General features: G+C 44.2%; 1 protein-coding gene and 1 pseudogene across 6 annotated transcripts in view; both read right to left on the bottom strand.

The window, feature by feature from the left end:
* Window positions 1-11,622, bottom strand: part of LOC132875538 (uncharacterized) — a 28,065-nt pseudogene extending 16,443 nt beyond the window's left edge.
* Window positions 1-18,382, bottom strand: part of usta (uronyl 2-sulfotransferase a) — a 348,511-nt gene that overhangs the window by 32,060 nt on the left and 298,069 nt on the right. The gene's annotated exons all lie outside the window — the stretch shown is intronic.

Here is an 18,382-nt window from a genome sequence, read left to right as displayed (position 1 = left end):
ATGACCTTACTTCCTTCTCCATGTTAGGCCACCAGAAGCCTCTTTTCAGGAAGTCCAGGGTCCTCCGAGCTCCCGGGTGGGCGGTGAGAGGGGAAGAGTGACCCCACTGGAGAACCTTGGCCCGGGCTTGATGTGGGACGTACAAGAGGCCTGGTGGCCCCGTCCCAGGACCGGGGTCCTGGCGTTGGGCTCGTCGGACAGCCTCCTCAATACCCCAGCGGACAGGGGCCACAATCCGGGACACAGGGATAATAGGCCCGACTTCATTCTCCCTGTTAGTGGCAGAGAACAGTCTGGACAGTGCGTCAGGTTTGGTGTTCTTGGAGCCGGGGCGGTATGAGAGGGTGAAGTCAAACCGACTGAAAAACAGGGCCCACCTAGCCTGTCGAGGGTTCAGTCTCTTGGCTTGCTGGAGGTACTCCAGGTTCTTGTGGTCAGTCCAAACCAGGAATGGATGTTGTGCTCCCTCCAGCCAGTGCCTCCACTCCTCAAGGGCCAGTTTGACCGCTAGCAGTTCTCGATCCCCCACATCATACCGGGACTCAGCAGGACTCAGGCGGTGGGAGAAGTAAGCGCAGGGGTGCAGCTTTCCTTCCGAACGTTGAGAGAGCACCGCGCCGACACCACTGTCCGAGGCGTCCACCTCCACGATGAATGGTTGGGAGGTGTCCGGGAGAACCAGAATGGGTGCCGTGCAGAAGCGGTCCTTGAGGTCTTTGAACGCCTTTTCTGCCTGAGGAGACCAGCCGTAAGATCCACCTGTCCCTTTGGTGAGGTCAGACATGGGTGCTGCCACAGAACTGAAGTTCCTGATGAACTTGCGGTAGAAGTTAGCGAATCCTAAGAACCGCTGAACCTCCTTAACGGACTTGGGAGTAGGCCAATCCCGGACGGCCAGGGTCTTGGCAGGGTCCATTTGGAGTTGGCCTGTCCGTACAATAAATCCCAGAAAGGAGACCTCGGGAACATGAAATTCGCATTTCTGGGCCTTGGCGAACAGATTGTTCTGTAGCAGCCTCTGGAGAACCTGGCGGACATGGTGGCGGTGCTCCTGCACGGTCTTGGAAAAGATAAGGATGTCGTCGAGGTAGACAAAAACGTATAGGTTAATCATGTCCCTTAAGACGTCGTTGATTAGGGCCTGAAAAACAGCTGGTGCGTTGGTGAGTCCGAAGGGCATCACCTGGTATTCGTAGTGCCCAGACGGGGTGTTAAAGGCAGTCTTCCACTCGTCTCCCTGTCGGATACGGATGAGGTGGTATGCGTTCCGCAGGTCCAACTTGGTGAAGACGGTGGCGCCTTGGAGCAGGTCGAAAGCTGTGGACATCAGCGGAAGGGGATATCGGTTGCGCACAGTGATCTTATTCAGGCCCCTGTAATCAATACATGGTCGGAGCCCCCCATCCTTCTTGCCGACAAAGAAGAAGCCGGCTCCAGCAGGTGAAGTGGAGGGTCGAATAAACCCAGAGACCAGGGCATCTTTGAGGTATTCCTCCATGGCCTTGCGTTCTGGCTGAGAGAGTGAAAACAGTCTGCCACGAGGAGGGGTAGTCCCAGGGAGCAAGTCGATGGCACAGTCGTAGGCCCGGTGCGGAGGAAGAACGGCGGCCCTGCTCTTGCTGAATACCTCCTTGAGATCCCAGTACTCTGTGGGAACTTGAGATAACTCGGTGAGATCAGGGGGCTCGGCAGGAGACACAGGAGAGCTAGAGAGCAGACAAGAGGCATGGCATGCAGGGCCCCATTCCACAACCTGGCTTGTTACCCAGTCTATGCGAGGGTTGTGGCGAGTAAGCCAAGGAAGGCCTAGAATAACTGGGAACTCAGGTGAAGGAATCAGGTGCAGGGATATTTCTTCCTTGTGACCTTGAGACTGGAGGAAAACTGGAGAAGTAACTTGGGTGACTCTTCCATCACCTAACGCTTGGCCATCGAGGGCAGAAACAGACAGTGGGACTTCAAGAGGTGCAGTCGGAATATTGATGCTTTGGGCGAAGTGAATATCCATAAAGTTCCCAGCCGCCCCTGAGTCTATCAAAGCTTGACAAGAGTGGACAGACTCACCCCAGGAGATGGAGACCGGGATGTAGATTCCTTGGCCAGGGAGTCCGGGAGAGAGGGTAGGCCCCGTCACAACCCTCCCTCGGCTGGACGGGGCGGTCCTTTTCCCAAGAGTTCGGGACATGATGCTCGGAAGTGACCAGGCTTGCCACAGTAGATGCAGCACTTGTCCCTCCTTCTGCGCTCCCTCTCAGATGCGGAGAGGCGAGTACGACCCACTTGCATGGGTTCTGGACAGTCACTGAAGGAGGTAGACGGTCTCCAGGTAGAGGTAGGGAGGCTGGGGGGGCTCAAGGCTTGGTGGCGTTCTCTCATCCTGTTGTCCAGACGAATAGCATGTGAGATGAGGGTTTCGAGGTCACTTGGGCATCCAATAGAGGCCAGACCGTCCTTGATGGGGTCAGACAGACCATGGTGGAAGGCTGACACCAGGGCAGTCTCGTTCCATCCACTTACTGCTGCGAGTGTTCGGAACGAGATGGCGTAATCTGCGACGCTTCCTCCTTGCCGGATGGACATGAGCTTTCGGGCTGCGTCGGTACTGATGTCTGCCTGATCGAAGACCCGAAGCATCTCTTCAGAAAACAGCTGGAAATCAAAGCACTCAGGTCCCTGTCTTTGCCAGATAGCAGTAGCCCAGGCTCGCGCCTTACCAGCTAATAAGGTGATCACAAAGGCAATCTTGCGGCGATCCGTAGTGTAGGTGGTAGGCTGAAGCTCAAAGGTGAGTTGACACTGGGTAAGGAACTCTCGGCACTCACTGTGCTTGCCGTCATACCTCTGTGGTGCAGGAAGGCTGGGTTCGCGAGGTGAAGAAGGCAGCATTGCAGGAGGCACTGGAGCAGGAGTGGGAGCTGGATCAGGAGCAGGAACTGGATCAGGAGCAGGAGATGCAGGCAGAGATGTCAGCTGTGCCAGGGTTTTCCCAATTTGCTGAAGCAGTTCCTCGTGGCGAGCGAGGGCCTCACGTTGGCTGGTGAGCGTACGTCCATGAGCGTCCATGGTCGCTCCGAAGCGTGTCAAAGCTGCCATAATTCCCTGAAGGTTGGCCGGGTAGACAGTTGAAGCAGCCTCTGCTGAGTCGGTCATGACGGAGTCTTTCTGTTAGGGTTTTGCTGGGATTCGAACCTGGTTCGTTGGTGTGATAATCCAGCAAACCCCCACTAGGCCACCAGGGGGATGACTCAAATGCAGAGGCGTGAGGCGGAAGTAGAAAAAGAATCAAAAGGTTTATTTAAACTATATACACTATATACAGGGCAAAACAAAAGACAAAAAAAAAACAAAGAGTATAATCCAAAAGAAAAGCAAAGTGCAAAAATTCAAAAGCTAAGAAGATCAAAAAACACAGTACAAAGGAAACTGGAGATAAACATAACAGCACAAAGACTCCGTGACAAGAGGACTGAACTCAGGGGTATAAATAGACAAACTAATTAAGGACACAGGTGAAGATAATTAGGCAATTAACACAAACACAAAACACAGGAACAGTGGCGGCCTCTAGAGGCCAAAATAAACACGACATGAAAAGGAAATAACAGCGGCCTCTAGAGGCCAAAACAGTCCTAGTCCTAACACCTCCTTGTCCATTCTGTTCCTTTTTCTGCTCTTGAAGAAAGACCAGTTGGGATACCCGCAGTTCTGAAGTGCTTTCTTGATGTGATTCTGCTCCTTCTCTTTTCCCTCTACTGTTGTAGGGATGTTCTGAGCCCTGTGTTGCAAGGTCCTAATGACCCCCAATTTGTGTTCCAGTGGGTGGTGAAAGTCGAAGAGTAGGTACTGGTCTGTGTGTGTGGGTTTCCGGTAGACCTCGATGCTAAGGCTTCTGTCTTATCTAATGTGTACATCACAATCCAAGAAGGCTAGATTATTTCCACTGACGTCCTCCCGAGTGAAATTGATGTTGATATCCACTGCATTGATGTGCTTAGAGAAGGCTTCCACTTCGTGGGTTTTGATTTTAACCCAGGTGTTATCCACATATCTGAACCAGTGGCTGGGAGCAACTCCTGAAAAAGTGATCAAAGCTTTATGTTCCACTTCCTCCATATAAAGATTGGCCACAATACGGGACACCGGTGAGCCCATGGCGCATCCATGCTTCTGTCTGTAGAAACTTTCATTAAACTGGAAATAAGTGGTAGTCAAGCAGGGTGCAAATCTGGTCCGTGGTGAGGTTTGTTCTATCCAGTAAGGTGCTGTCTTGAAGGAGTCATTTTCTAACAGATTTGACTGCTTCTGTGGTGGGAATGCAGGTGAAAAGAGAAGTGACATCATAGGAAACCATGGTTTCATCTAAGTCTAGTTTGAGGTCTGCAACTTTAGTAGCAAAATCTTGGGAGTTTTTGACGTGATGTGGCGTATTCCCAACAAGAGGAGCCAGGATGGTGGCTAGGTGTTTGGCAATGTTATAGGTGACCTTTTATACTGCTGATGATAGGTCTGAGTGGAGCTCCTTCCTTGTGAATCTTGGGAAGTCCATATATGAGAGGAACGGCTTCCCCAGGGTACAATCTGCAATACAGAGATCGGTTGATGGCTTGGTCCTTTTCTAGTTGTTGCAGGCAGCTAACAACTTTCCAGTTGCTCTCTTTTACCACCCACAGTTTACTATGACCTGGATGACCTGAGAATCTTCAGACATGTCAAGCCAGTTCATTTGTATAGCGCTTTGAACAACAGACACTGTCACAAAGCAGCTTGATACAAAGATTTTAAACATATGAACGAATAAATTTATCCCTAATAAACTTATTCATCCCTGATGACCAAGCCTGAGGCGATGGTGGCAAGGGAAAACTGCCTGCGATGACACGAAGAAGAAACCTTGGGAGGAACCAGAATCAAAAGGGAACCCTTCCTCATTTGGGTGGTAACAGATAGCATGATTATAAATAACTTGCTTGCAAGTGTGGCCTATATAGTCAAAAATATAATAGTATAACCAGGAAATTCATTATAGTTTTAACATGAAGTCTATTTTGTTGAAGTTATCAATTATCCATTGATGGTGACTTGAGTGCAAGACTGTTCATGACAACTGCAGTCTTAAAGTTACCAGAGCAGTTGTAGTCCAAAGCCATCATAGCAAAACTGTAAGTGTCCAGAGCCATCTTCTAAGTGTATCAATAGTCTGTAAAAAGAGCTCCAATTTCTTGTTAAATCTATTTCTACAGTTAATTGTACAATATCTCTTTCCCATTTTAGATCTTTTTTTCTTTTTTTTTTTGCAGCATTACAGCTGTATTACTTCACCTTGGGTGAAGTCACATGTATTCCCATCATTGTTCATTATCGCGCCTAACAGTGTTGTAGTCGAGTCACTAAACCTCAAGTCTGAGTTCAATCTCAAGTCCCCAGTGTTCAAGTCCGAGTCAAGTCCAAGTCATTAAAGAAAATTTCAAGTTGAGTCCAAGTCAAGTCCATTATTGATCCGAGTTAAGTCCAAGTCAAGTCCGAGAACAAGACTCCAACCGCATTGTGACGATGGCTGTTGCTGCCTTTATGTGAAATCGTCTCTGCTATTGTGTTGGATTAACATTACTGCTTGACTGCCCCATTTTAGTTAATAGGCTACAGATAAAAAGCTTGTTCATCGTTCAGCAAGCCCCGCTATCAACAGGGCAAATAACATGAGAGGGTTAACACTAGCTAGTTCATCGGTCAGCAAGCAAGCCCCGTGATCAACAGAGCAATAAACATGGCGTGTCACTTAATTCTCTGGGTGTAGTCTTGCCAAATGATGATTTGAAGTTCGAGGTTATCCCCGTCATCTCCTCGATAGTTCTTCTACATATGGAACACATAGCAGTGCATTTTTTCCCACTGCACAAGAAGCAAAGTGGACAATCCTAGGGGCATTCTCTCCAGACATTTTAGCGCCATTAATGTTAGTTTGTTCCTGAACATGATGTATGAACAGGTGAATGTGCATTCTCTTTCTTGAAGTTAATAAATTAATATAGATATAAATATATTATGGCATGTGACAAAAAATAAAGAAAAAAATTAGTCCCCTCTCCAATTTCCAAGTCCGAATGCAGTTAATGCACGAGTTTGAGTCCAAGTCCGAGTCATCAGAAATCTCCTCCTTTGTTCAGAAAGGAGGTCCTCAGAAATCTCCTTTGTTCGTGCCATGATACACTTCCACAAACATGTGTTGTGAAGATCAGACTTTGATCGATCCCTGTTCTTTAAATAAAACAGGGTAGACAATCACACCTGATTGTCATCCCATTGATTGAAAACACCTGACTAATTTCACCTTCAAATTAACTGATAATCCTAGAGGTTCACATACTTTTGCCACTCACAGATATGTAATATTGGATCATTTTCCTCAATAAATAAATGACCAAGTATAATAATTTTGTCTCATTTGTTTAACTGGGTTCCTCTTTATCTACTTTTAGGACTTGTGTGAAAATCCGATGATGTTTTAGGTCATATTTATGCAGAAATATAGAAAATTTAAAGGGTTCACAAACTTTCAAGCACCACTGTACAGCAGAATTTTGTCAATGTTATTACAAGTTCAGAGGTTAAAGAGATAGTCCAGATCAACTTTTGGAGCTTCCTTGCTTGCTTATTTATTTATAATTAACTATAAGAAACTATACCATGTCATCGCTAATCTGTGATTCTGACATCTTTGTCTCAGGTTAGTCTGTCATCTGAGTCTTTCAAACTGCTGGTGTGTGTGTGTGTGTGTGTAATAATCCTGCATAAATGCTTCTGCAGGTTTATTATCAGTTATCTCATCTCATTATCTCTAGCCGCTTTATCCTTCTACAGGGTCGCAGGCAACCTGGAGCCTATCCCAGCTGACTATGGGCAAAAGGCGGGGTACACCCTGGACAAGTCGCCAGGTCATCGCAGGGCTGACACATAGACACAGACAACCATTCACACTCACGGTCAATTTAGAGTCACCAGTTAACCTAACCTGCATGTCTTTGGACTGTGGGGGAAACCGGAGCACCCGGAGGAAACCCACGCGGACACGGGGAGAACATGCAAACTCCGCACAGAAAGGCCCTCGCCGGCCCCGGGGCTCGAACCCAGGACCTTCTTGCTGTGAGGCAACAGCGCTAACCACTACACCACCGTGCCGCCCATTATCATGGATGTATATGTAATATAGCCTCATGAACTCTATCCTTAAGTCCAGACAAATGTTACAGGAATAATGATATGAGCTCAGGACTGACCTGAGAGTGCTCTACCTGTAAGTGCCTATAAACCTGCTGTCATTGCTGTCTCTTTTGGCACGAAGGCATACTGTGGTTTCATGCAATGTGCAAAACTATTCATATGTTGGTGAAGAAAAGGGCATGCACACATACAGCAGGCAGTTATGTTGTAGTATAGAATGCTATGAATTTCCACACCATTTAGCTGCACTTTACACAGGGCTCAACAGTTCAAAAGTGAGTAAGAAGGTGATATAAAAACAAAATATGAAGGAAATTGTTGTTTTCAGGGTCAGCAACACTTTAGCAATTAAAGTTCTGTGCTAATAACCGGAAGGTTGCAAGTTCAATTCCCAGGAATACCCATAAAAAAATGTTCCTTGGTCACTGAACCCTCAACTGCTTAACCTTGTCCTTGGACTATATTCTGTCTCCCTATTAATTTAGCTTCAGGAATTAAGTTCATGTCACAGATGCTGAACAGAAAGTGACTGCTACTGTTAAAGTACTACATTTGAAATACAGGAAATGCAACAGACAATCTTTTTGATAATACAAATGCTTGTTCAGCAGACAGAATGGCACCGAGGTTCAAAAACAAGCTCTTTCACTATTAGCCATGGATGCTCTGAAGTGTTTTGTCCAAGTATGAGATTTAACAGCTCCTTCATGAACCCCGGGTGGTTGAATGAGAGCTTGGGCTCTGATGTCATACTTGTACATGCACACTTTGTTATTTCTAATGCAATCTGCAACTGCCTAAATTGTGAACTTTCTGTTTTTCCACATTGCATTAAATCCTTTTCCAGGAAATTGAAAAAAAAAGCAAAAACAAAACAAACCCATGAACTGTTGGTCTTATATACTGCATTACATTCAAGCTCCTTGTATGTTTTTGCATTTATAAGCATACCAAAAGCAAATGACAGCATGTTTATTTGTTCCCTGTCAGTTCACATTTTGAGAATAACATTCTCAGCTAGCTGTGCTGTCAGTCATGCAGCTCTCTGTATCCTTGATGTGCTTTTGAATCCTGTATGCTCCACCACCGGATATAAACTTCCCCATCACTGTACTGATTCTTTTAGATGGATTGAATCAGCACACTAATGTTTTCAGTCCACAACAATATTCCTTATTAGACCTTGTGGTATAATGCTTTGCTCAGATCTAATAGTTTCTCATAGTTAATAGTCAAGCTGTGGATAGATATTAGATATTAAATATCATGACCGGCCATCACTGAACCACAGGACCATACAGATAACTACACAACACGCACTGCATCAGCATGAGCTACAGAGCATTATTGTGTGAATACTTTGATATATGAATGCATTTTTTGTTCTCTCTTACAGGTGGATTTGAGAAAGAAGATATAAAGAGTGCAGAATTGAAAATCTTAATGACTGTAGAAGACATGATGCACTATTTTGGCTTCCTGCTTCATGATCTAAAGTAAGCACACACTGGATCTCATTAATCAAATTGGATACAAACAGATTTATTTATAACTCGTTTATGAGTGTTTATGCAATAAATTTGGTAGTCAAAAAAAAATCCCATAAATTTTGTCTTGGAAAAACATTTATATTCTACTTGTGTTTGTGGTAATTGTGTGTGAATTGATACATGAGAAAACTAACTAATGTAAACCTCAACTTAATTGACTTTAAATATAATCTGCGATGAGCTGCTGCACTTTATTATAGTACTTTACTATAATATTGAGGTTAAATTCCTCATTATTATGTTTACAGCTTTTAGCAGATGCCCTTATCCAGAGTGACTTATAGAAATGCTTTGAAGTCTCTATCAAAAACACATCCTCATGTGGACTCAGAATACAGTATAAATCAAGAACATTTTGTGAAAATGAGTTATTTTATATTATTGGCATTAATTAAATAATATGAAAACAAGAAATAAAGAAAGCAAACACAAACCCATAAGTTAAGACAAATAAAACTAATAATTAAATTATATCAAAAGAAATGGTGCCATATAAATGGGGACAGAGCACGTCTCTGTGCATAGTTGTAAGCCGTAAACAAATGCCTCAGCTTGATGGAGAATTTAGTGTTCATTGAACATTAATTTTATATATTATTAAACATTTCTCTTGGCATAGATGCAAGCATAGTTAATAGAGGGGAATGGTTAGGAAACCCGCCAAACTTCTAAGGACCATCCTATTGTTTCGTATTTGAGGTTGAACTGTACCATCACGTGACCACGACCGTGCACACCGGCCAAACAAACATATATATATAGGACGACAGTGAATTTAGAGACGATTTTGAGTTAAAACTCGTAATTTTAGTAGCGAAAGAAAACTTAAAAACAAAACATTTAAAAATATGTATATGATGAGTGAAAATCATTTAAAATAAGTCTTAATTATTGTAAAAAAACGCTGTCAATTTACCTATTTTCTAACCATCATCGTTTTACGATACGGCAATCAAAACCAAATACTGAAGGCTTATCAAAAAAAAATCTTTGCCCCAGGTTTCCTGGTTATTTCTTTAAGAAGAATAGTAATAAAAGCCAGAATCTTTCAAATCAAGCGATCTGAGAAATAGGGAAAATTTGGCATCTCGTACAGGTGAGCTTCAACAGTTCGAAACTGAGTATAAGTTAAACAATCCTAAAATTGTAAAAAACGTCTGAGATTTGATTTTTTTTTTTACTTCATTTCAAGAGATAAAATATTGATACTCGATGTTTAGGGACCTTTTATTATCCCAGTAGCTTTTAAAGTCCGTACAGCATTATTCAATTTTTGCTCATAATATTTTCAGTGAGCTTCGCGCTACTTTACTCTTGTTGCGAAATGTAAACAAACACGGAATCGAAGCACGAGCATGTTGCGGTTTGAAAACGATTTTTAAACCAAAATTCTTAGAATATTCTCAATAAACTGTAAAAATACATCGCATGCATAGTTTTTTCTATAGCAAAACAGGGTTCGTGTGCATGGTAAATGTCACGTGACATGTCATAACGTTGAACAAAGAGTTAGTCCTTTGAAGTCTGCTGGCCTTCCTAACCATCTCCCTCTAACTATGATGCGAATCAAAATATCTTCTACATCTGTCTGTCAGACTTTCATGCTCACAGTTGTATGTGCACTTGACCTATATGGAGTTTTGTAGGCGTTGCTACATGCAAATGAGCTATCGTGAACATGCTTTACGCCAACATACACAGGTGAATACGAAGAAAATCAGCCTTTCTAAAACTTTTGTAAAACTGGTGGAAAAATTTAGTTGTTTGGTTTACACACAACTTTTTATTAAAAGAGAGATAAATGAGGCCCAGTGTGAGCAGTGAGTTCCGTTCATTCTTCAAACCTCAACCACAGATATGGTGGCCCCAAAAATTGTGGCTTTTCCTTCAGCTGAGAAGGAATAAATGCAAAACTGAAATAAATTGCATGATATTGTAAAGGCAGAACACTGAAATTTATTTCCAAGACAAATGTAAATTGTGAAATTAATCTCTCTCTCTCTTTTCTCTCTTAATTCCTCTCATATAGTTGACCTGTACATCGGGCAGCAAGACGTCGCGAATCATTCCGGTTTTGAGCATAGTCGCATGCATCTACCCAGGTGATGCTGAGTTGATTCAGATCTTCTTTGAAGGCGGCACACCATGTCTTCTTGGGTCTCCCTCTCTTCCTTCATCCCGTTGGTGGTACCCATTGTATAGTTGTCTTGGGTATTCGTTCTTCTGGCAGTTGGAAAACATGACCTGCAAGTCTCACTCTTCTTTCCACCACAGTCTCTTGCAGGCTGTGTAGATTGGCTCTTTTCAGGACTTCAGAGTTTGTGATTCTGTCCCTGTAGGGGATCTTGAGTATTTTGTGCAGATACTGCTGATGGAATATGTTCAACTTCTGAGTGATCTTGGCAGTCATTTTCCAAGTTTCTCCTGCGTAGACTGCTGTTGGCAGGACAATGCTCTGGTACAGCAGGATCTTCATACGGTTGTTAATTGAAGTACTAGCCCAGGTCTTGTTCATTCTTCTACACACTGCTGCTACACACCTGAGTCTGGAGTTGACATCTGTCTTAGTATCCCACTCTTTAGCAATAATGCTGCCCAGGTAGGTGAAGTTGGTGACGTCTTCAATGGGTTCTTGATTCACAAGAATTTGCATCTCTCTTTGCCTACTGACCTGTATCACCTTGGTCTTCTTCCTGTTCATCCTTAGGCCCACCTTTGCTGCTTCAGCCAATCTGGTCATCGTTTGTTGGAGCACTCTGCGTGACTCTACCAGGAGCGCAATATCATCTGCAAAATCCAGGTATGTTAGACATCTTCCTACAGTCCACTGTATTCCAGCTGTTGGGCCATTCATGGCTTTCCGCATGACAAAGTCAATGACCAGAAGAAACAACGGGTGACAGGAGACAGCTTTGTCTCACTCCTGTGATGAATTCTGTGTTGCCACTTTCAGTTCTCACACAGCAGCTTGAGTTGGCATACATACTCTTGAAGATGAAGATGTAGTCTTCTGGGATGCCATATGCCTTGGCAATGTTCCACAGCATTTCTCTATGTATACTGTCAAAGGCTTTTTTGAAATCGATGAAGTTGATTGCTGGAATTCTATGCACTGCTCCACAATGTTTCAAAGTACAAAGATCTGTTTGATGCATGATCTTCCTGCCTGGAATCCTGCCTGTTCTTCCATGAGTTTTTCATCCAGCACTTCTTTGAATGTTGCAGCAGGACTGAGCAGAAGACCTTGCCTGACATTGACAGCAAGGTGATGCCTCTCCAGTTACTGCAATCGCTGAGATTGCCTTTCTTTGACAGCTTAACTATGACACCTTTTGTCCACTCTTCTGGCACTGCTCTGTTTTCCCAACAGGTATAACACAGTTTGGTTAGCTCTTGCACCATGATGCTTCTTCCATTCTTCAGTAGCTCAGGCGAGATCTGATCCAGTCCTGAAGCTTTATTGTTCAATTTTTTGAAAGCCTTTGAGAACTCCACCATAGCCCAAGCCTGGATGTGAAAGGAGGAGGGTGGTTGGCGGGCTAGCAACCCACCAGCAGAACCACTGATGTGGGGAAAACTACAACCACTACAGAAACAGCAAGTGAAATTAATACCCACATAATTTATTTCTGAATCAAAATATTGTCATGTTCTTCGGAACAGCTCATCCGTATTTGGTCCTCACCTGATGACCAGCTCTCACCAGTGACTCCCCGTAGCTGTTTGCATGCAACAGCGGCCACACCCCGGGCAACAGCTTCAACAGGCTGGCTAAACCTGGTGAGGGTAACCGATGGGTCTCAAACCCTTGGTGAGTTAGGGATTACCTACCATGCAAAGACTGGTGCTGGCAGACTGGGCAGATGAAACCAACAGGAAGGTTCAATGGCTAGGAAGGCAGTTCCAGCAGGCGCTGTGGAACGCTGAGAGCAGGGTGAGGCACGGAAGGAGTCCTGGTCATCCACTGCAGCTCGGGAGGTCTCCAGGCATAATGGTTCTCCGTGCCACTGGGTCAAGGTCTCCCTGGCTGAGTGAGTGGGATTGCCCCAGTGCAACGGCTCTACCACTTTAAACAACTTCATGCACAGGTTCCATTGTGACTTTATCTCCGACCTTTTCATCTCTGATCTTTCATCTCCGATCTCCTCAACTCCTGCGGCGATGGGGGAGTGGCGAAGCAACAGGTGGAGGTGACCACTTGCGGTTGTGGTCATGAACCTGCACGCAGGCGGCCCTGGACATTGGTCGCTTGTCCTTCGACCCTGGGGTAACAGAGACATTCGGCAACATCCAGGGCAGCTGGGCAGCCTCTTTAGGACAGCACTGCCCACCCTCACAGGAGGGAGGGGGTTAGAAAAGGTACCCCAGACATTGCTTGCCCTTGATAATCTGGCCAACATACTGTGGCTGGCAGATCATCCTTCATAGTGGTCAAACAACATTGCGAAGAAAAACTAATCAAAAAGACGAGGTTCGCAGATGAGGGCTCTATGAGAGAGAATGCAAGTGGATACACTTTCTTCTGGAAAGAAAAACCTGACAGTGAGGACAGGATCCATGGAGTAGGATTTGCAGTGAAAACAGCGCTATTGAAAAACATCACTACTCTACCATCTGGTGTTAATGAGTGCATCATGAAATTTCACTTCTCGCTCTCGAAGTCCTGGCACATTACCATCATTAGTGCCTATGCACCAACTCTCACAAGCGCAGAAGATGCCAAGGAGCAGTTCTACGAAGACCTGAACCAGATCATCAGGTCAACCCCTGGCGGCGACAAGCCAGTCATCCTTGGTGACTTTAACGCCAGGGTAGGAGAGTAACTATCAGAGCTGGGACAGTGTGCTTGGGAGGCATAGTGTGGGAAAACTGAACAGCAATGGACTGCTACTCCTAAGCAAGTGCGCTGAGCATGGCCTGTGCATCACTAACACCATGTTTCGCATTGCAGACAAGTACAAAATCACTTGGATGCATCCCATAATTGACTTTGTCATCATTTGCCAGCACGACCTGCAGGATGTCAGGATCACTAGTTCAATGCAAGGAGCAGAGTGCTGGACAGACCACAGGCTGGTCAGAGCAGTCTTCAACTTGCACCTCACTCCCCACCACTGCAAGACCCCGAAAGCTGTGAGGGTGTCCTTTGACACAGCAAAACTGAAACATCCATCTGGCTTCATTCATTTCCAAGAGGCACTAGAGGAGAAATTCCCTGGCAAAAGAAGTGCTGGGTCCCAAAGCCCGGAAACATGAAGACTGGTTTGACGAGAACCATGCTCCCATTAGAACTGCCCTGGATGCGAAAAACAAGGCCTTTGCCAAATGGCAGAATGATCCCCTGTCCGTGTCAAAGAAAGAAAAGTTCAAAGACTTGCAGACCAAGGTGCAAAAAGAACTGAGGGAAATGCAGGACCAGTGGTGGCAGGAAAAGGCAGAGGAAATTCAGGTCTATGCTGACACCCACAACACAAAGCAGTTCTTCAATGCCCTAAAGCAAGTCTTTGGTCCAATAAGATCAGGCTGCTCTCCACTATTGTCCTCAGACGGATTGTGCCTGATCAAAGACCAGGAAGGACTGAGAAATTGCTGGGCTGAACACTTCTCCACTTTGCTCAACCAGCCCTCAACTGTTAAACCGATAGCATTTCAACAGATCCCTCAACAGCCTGTCCTTGAAGAACTGGATATGCTGCCCTCAATCAGTGAGATAGAAAAGGCTATATCATCCATGGACTCTGGCAAGGCATCAGGAAAAGACAACGTTCCAGCTGAGGTCTACAAAGCAGCATGCCCAAATGCTCTGAAGGCTTTCCAAGATGTTCTGCAAAGCATATGGATCGCAGAGAACATGCCTGAGGATTTCCGTGATGCTTTTATTGTATCCCTCTACAAGAACAAGGGAAGCAAAGCCGATTGTGGAAACCTACAGGGGCATATCACTTCTCTCAATAGCAGGCACGCTCCTCGCTTGCATCCTCCTAAACAGACTCATCGCTGTCTCCGAAAGAAATCTCCCAAAGGTGCAGTGTGGCTTTAGACCAGGGCGCAGCACTGTGGACATGATCATCACCGTGAGACAGGTGCAGCAGAAATGCATTGAGCAGAACAAAGCCCTCTACTCTGTCTTTATTATAATAATAATAATATTAATACATTTTATTTATAAGTGCCTTTCATGACACTCAAGGACACTTTACAAGAATAAAACAGACAAAATAAACAACATAAAAACTACACTAATATAATAGTACCAGTCAAAAGTTTGGAAGCACCTTCAAATTCGATGTTTTTATTTATTTATTTTTCCCTACACTGTAAATTAATACTGAAGTCATCCAGACTATGCAGCAACACGTAAGGAATCATTTAGCAAACTTTAAAATGTTAATCAAACCAAAATATGTTTTAGATTTTAGATTCTTCAAAGTAGGCACCTTTTGCTTTGATTACAGCTTTGCACACACTTGACATTCTCTCAATCAGCTTCATGAGGTAATCACTCGAAATGGTTTTCCAACAGTCTTGAAGGAGTTCCCAGAGGTGCTGAGCACTCGTTGGCTGCTTTGCCTTCACTCTGCGGTCCAACTCATCCCAAACTTTTTCGGACTGACTGACCTTCATTTCTTAAAGTAATGATGGACTGTCGTTTTTCTTTACTTAGTTGAGTAGTTCTTGGCATAATATGGATTAGAACAGTACTCAAATAGGGCCATTCACTGTATACCAACTCTACCTCTTCACAACACAACTGATGGTCTCAAACACATTAAGAGGTCAAGAAATTCACTCTTGACAAGGCACAGCTGTAAACTGAAAGCCATTCCAGGTGACTACCTCATAAAGCTGACTGAGAAAATGCCAAGATGTGCAAAGCTGTCATCTAAGCAAAAGGTGCCTACTTTGAAGAATCTAAAACATAAAGCATATTCTGGTTTGATTAACACTTTTTTGTTTACCAAATAATTCCATATATGTTTCTTCATAATGTTGATGACTTTAGTATTAATCTACAATTCAGAAAATTTTAAAATAATGAAAAACCACTGCATTAGAGGCGTTTCCAAACTTTTGACTGGTACTGTGTGTGTGTGTGTGTGTGTATATATATATATATATATATATATATATATATATATATATATATATATATATATATATAGTGGGGCAAAAAAGTATTTAGTCAGCCACCAATTGTGCAAGTTCTCCCACTTAAAAAGATGAGAGAGGCCTGTAATTTTCATCATAGGTACACTTCAACTATGACAGACAGAATGGGGGGAAAGAATCCAGGAAATCACATTGTAGGATTTTTAATGAATTAATTGGTAAATTCCTTGGTAAAATAAGTATTTGGTCACCTACAAACAAGCAAGATTTCTGGCTCTCACAGACCTGTAACTTCTTCTTTAAGAGGCTCCTCTGTCCTCCACTCATTACCTGTATTAATGGCACCTGTTTGAACTCGCTATCAGTATAAAAGACACCTGTCCACAACCTCAAACAGTCACACTCCAAACTCCACTATGGCCAAGACCAAAGAGCTGTCAAAGGACACCAGAAACAAAATTGTAGACCTGCACCAGGCTGGGAAGACTGAATCTGCAATAGGTAAGCAGCTTGGTGTGAAGAAATCAACTGTGGGAGCAATTATTAGAAAATGGAAGACATATAAGACCACTGATAATCTCCCTCGATCTGGGGCTCCACGCAAGATCTCACCCCGTGGGGTCAAAATGATCACAAGAACGGTGAGCAAAAATCCCAGAACCACACGGGGGGACCTAGTGAATGACCTGCAGAGAGCTGGGACTAAAGTAACAAAGGCTACCATCAGTAACACACTACGCCCCCAGGGACTCAAATCCTGCAGTGCCAGACGTGTCCCCCTGCTTAAGCCAGTACATGTCCAGGCCCATCTGAAGTTTGCTAGAGAGCATTTGGATGATCCAGAAGAGGATTGGGAGAATGTCACATGGTCAGATGAAACCAAAATAGAACTTTTTGGTAAAAACTCAACTTGTTGTGTTTGGAGGAGAAAGAATGCTGAGTTGCATCCAAAGAACACCATACCTACTGTGAAGCATGGGGGTGGAAACATCATGCTTTGGGGCTGTTTTTCTGCAAAGGGACCAGGACGACTGATCCGTGTAAAGGAAATAATGAATGGGGCCATGTATCGTGAGATTTTGAGTGAAAACCTCCTTCCATCAGCAAGGGCATTGAAGATGAAACGTGGCTGGGTCTTTCAGCATGACAATGATCCCAAACACACCGCCCGGGCAACGAACGAGTGGCTTCGTAAGAAGCATTTCAAGGTCCTGGAGTGGCCTAGCCAGTCTCCGGATCTCAACCCCATAGAAAATCTTTGGAGGGAGTTGAAAGTCCGTGTTGCCCAGCGACAGACCCAAAACATCACTGCTCTAGAGGAGATCTGCATGGAGGAATGGGCCAAAATACCAGCAACAGTGTGTGAAAACCTTGTGAAGACTTACAGAAAACGTTTGACCTCTGTCATTGCCAACAAAGGGTATATAACAAAGTATTGAGATGAACTTTTGTTATTGACCAAATACTTATTTTCCACCATAATTTGCAAATAAATTCTTTAAAAATCAGACAATGTGATTTTCTGGATTTTTTTTTTCTCATTTTGTCTCTCATAGTTGAGGTATACCTATGATGAAAATTACAGGCCTCTCTCATCTTTTTAAGTGGGAGAACTTGCACAATTGGTGACTGACTAAATACTTTTTTGCCCCACTGTGTGTATGTATATATATATATATATATATATATATATATATAATGTGTGTGTGTGTGTGTGTATATATGTGTGTATATATATATATATATATATATATATATATATATATATATATATATATATAATATAAAAATCTCCTTCTCACCCCCGGCGGGGGGGTGGTATCCATGTCATCCTCAAGCTCGGGTCCTCTACCAGAGGCCTGGGAGTTTGAGGGTTCTGCGCAGTATCTTCGATGTTCCTAGGACTGCGCTCTTCTGGACTGAGGCTTCAGATGTTGTTCCTGGGATTTGCTGGAGCCACTCTCCCAGTTTGGGGGTTACTGCCCCAAGTGCCTCCACTACCACAGGGACCACGCAACCCTTGACCTTCCACATCCGTTCCAGCTGCTCTTTCAACCCTTGATACTTCTCAAGTTTCTCATGTTCCTTCTTCCTGATGTTGGCGTCAGCTGGGATCGCCACATCTATCACCACCACCCTCTTCTGCTCTTTGTCCACCACCACTATGTCCGGTTGGTTAGCCAGGATCTGTTTGTCAGTCTGGAAGCTGAAGTCCCACAGAACCTTGGCCCTGTTCTTCTCAGCCACCTTCTGTGGTATGGCCCATTGGGACTTGGGTACTTCTATTCCATACTGGTTGCAGATGTTCCTGTATACTATCCCAGCCACTTGGTTGTGCCTCTCCATGTACGCTGATCCAGCTAGCATCTTACACCCTGCTACTATGTGCTAGACCAGGGGTGGCCAACCAGTTGGAGACCAAGAGCCACATTTTTTACTGTATTACCGCAAAGAGCCACATCATACACATGGGCACACGAACATCACCCATCCCTTCCTCTCTC

This window comes from Neoarius graeffei, chromosome 2 (assembly GCF_027579695.1).
Source record: "Neoarius graeffei isolate fNeoGra1 chromosome 2, fNeoGra1.pri, whole genome shotgun sequence".
Lineage (NCBI taxonomy): Eukaryota > Metazoa > Chordata > Actinopteri > Siluriformes > Ariidae > Neoarius > Neoarius graeffei.
This window is presented reverse-complemented; position numbering and strand designations above follow the sequence as displayed.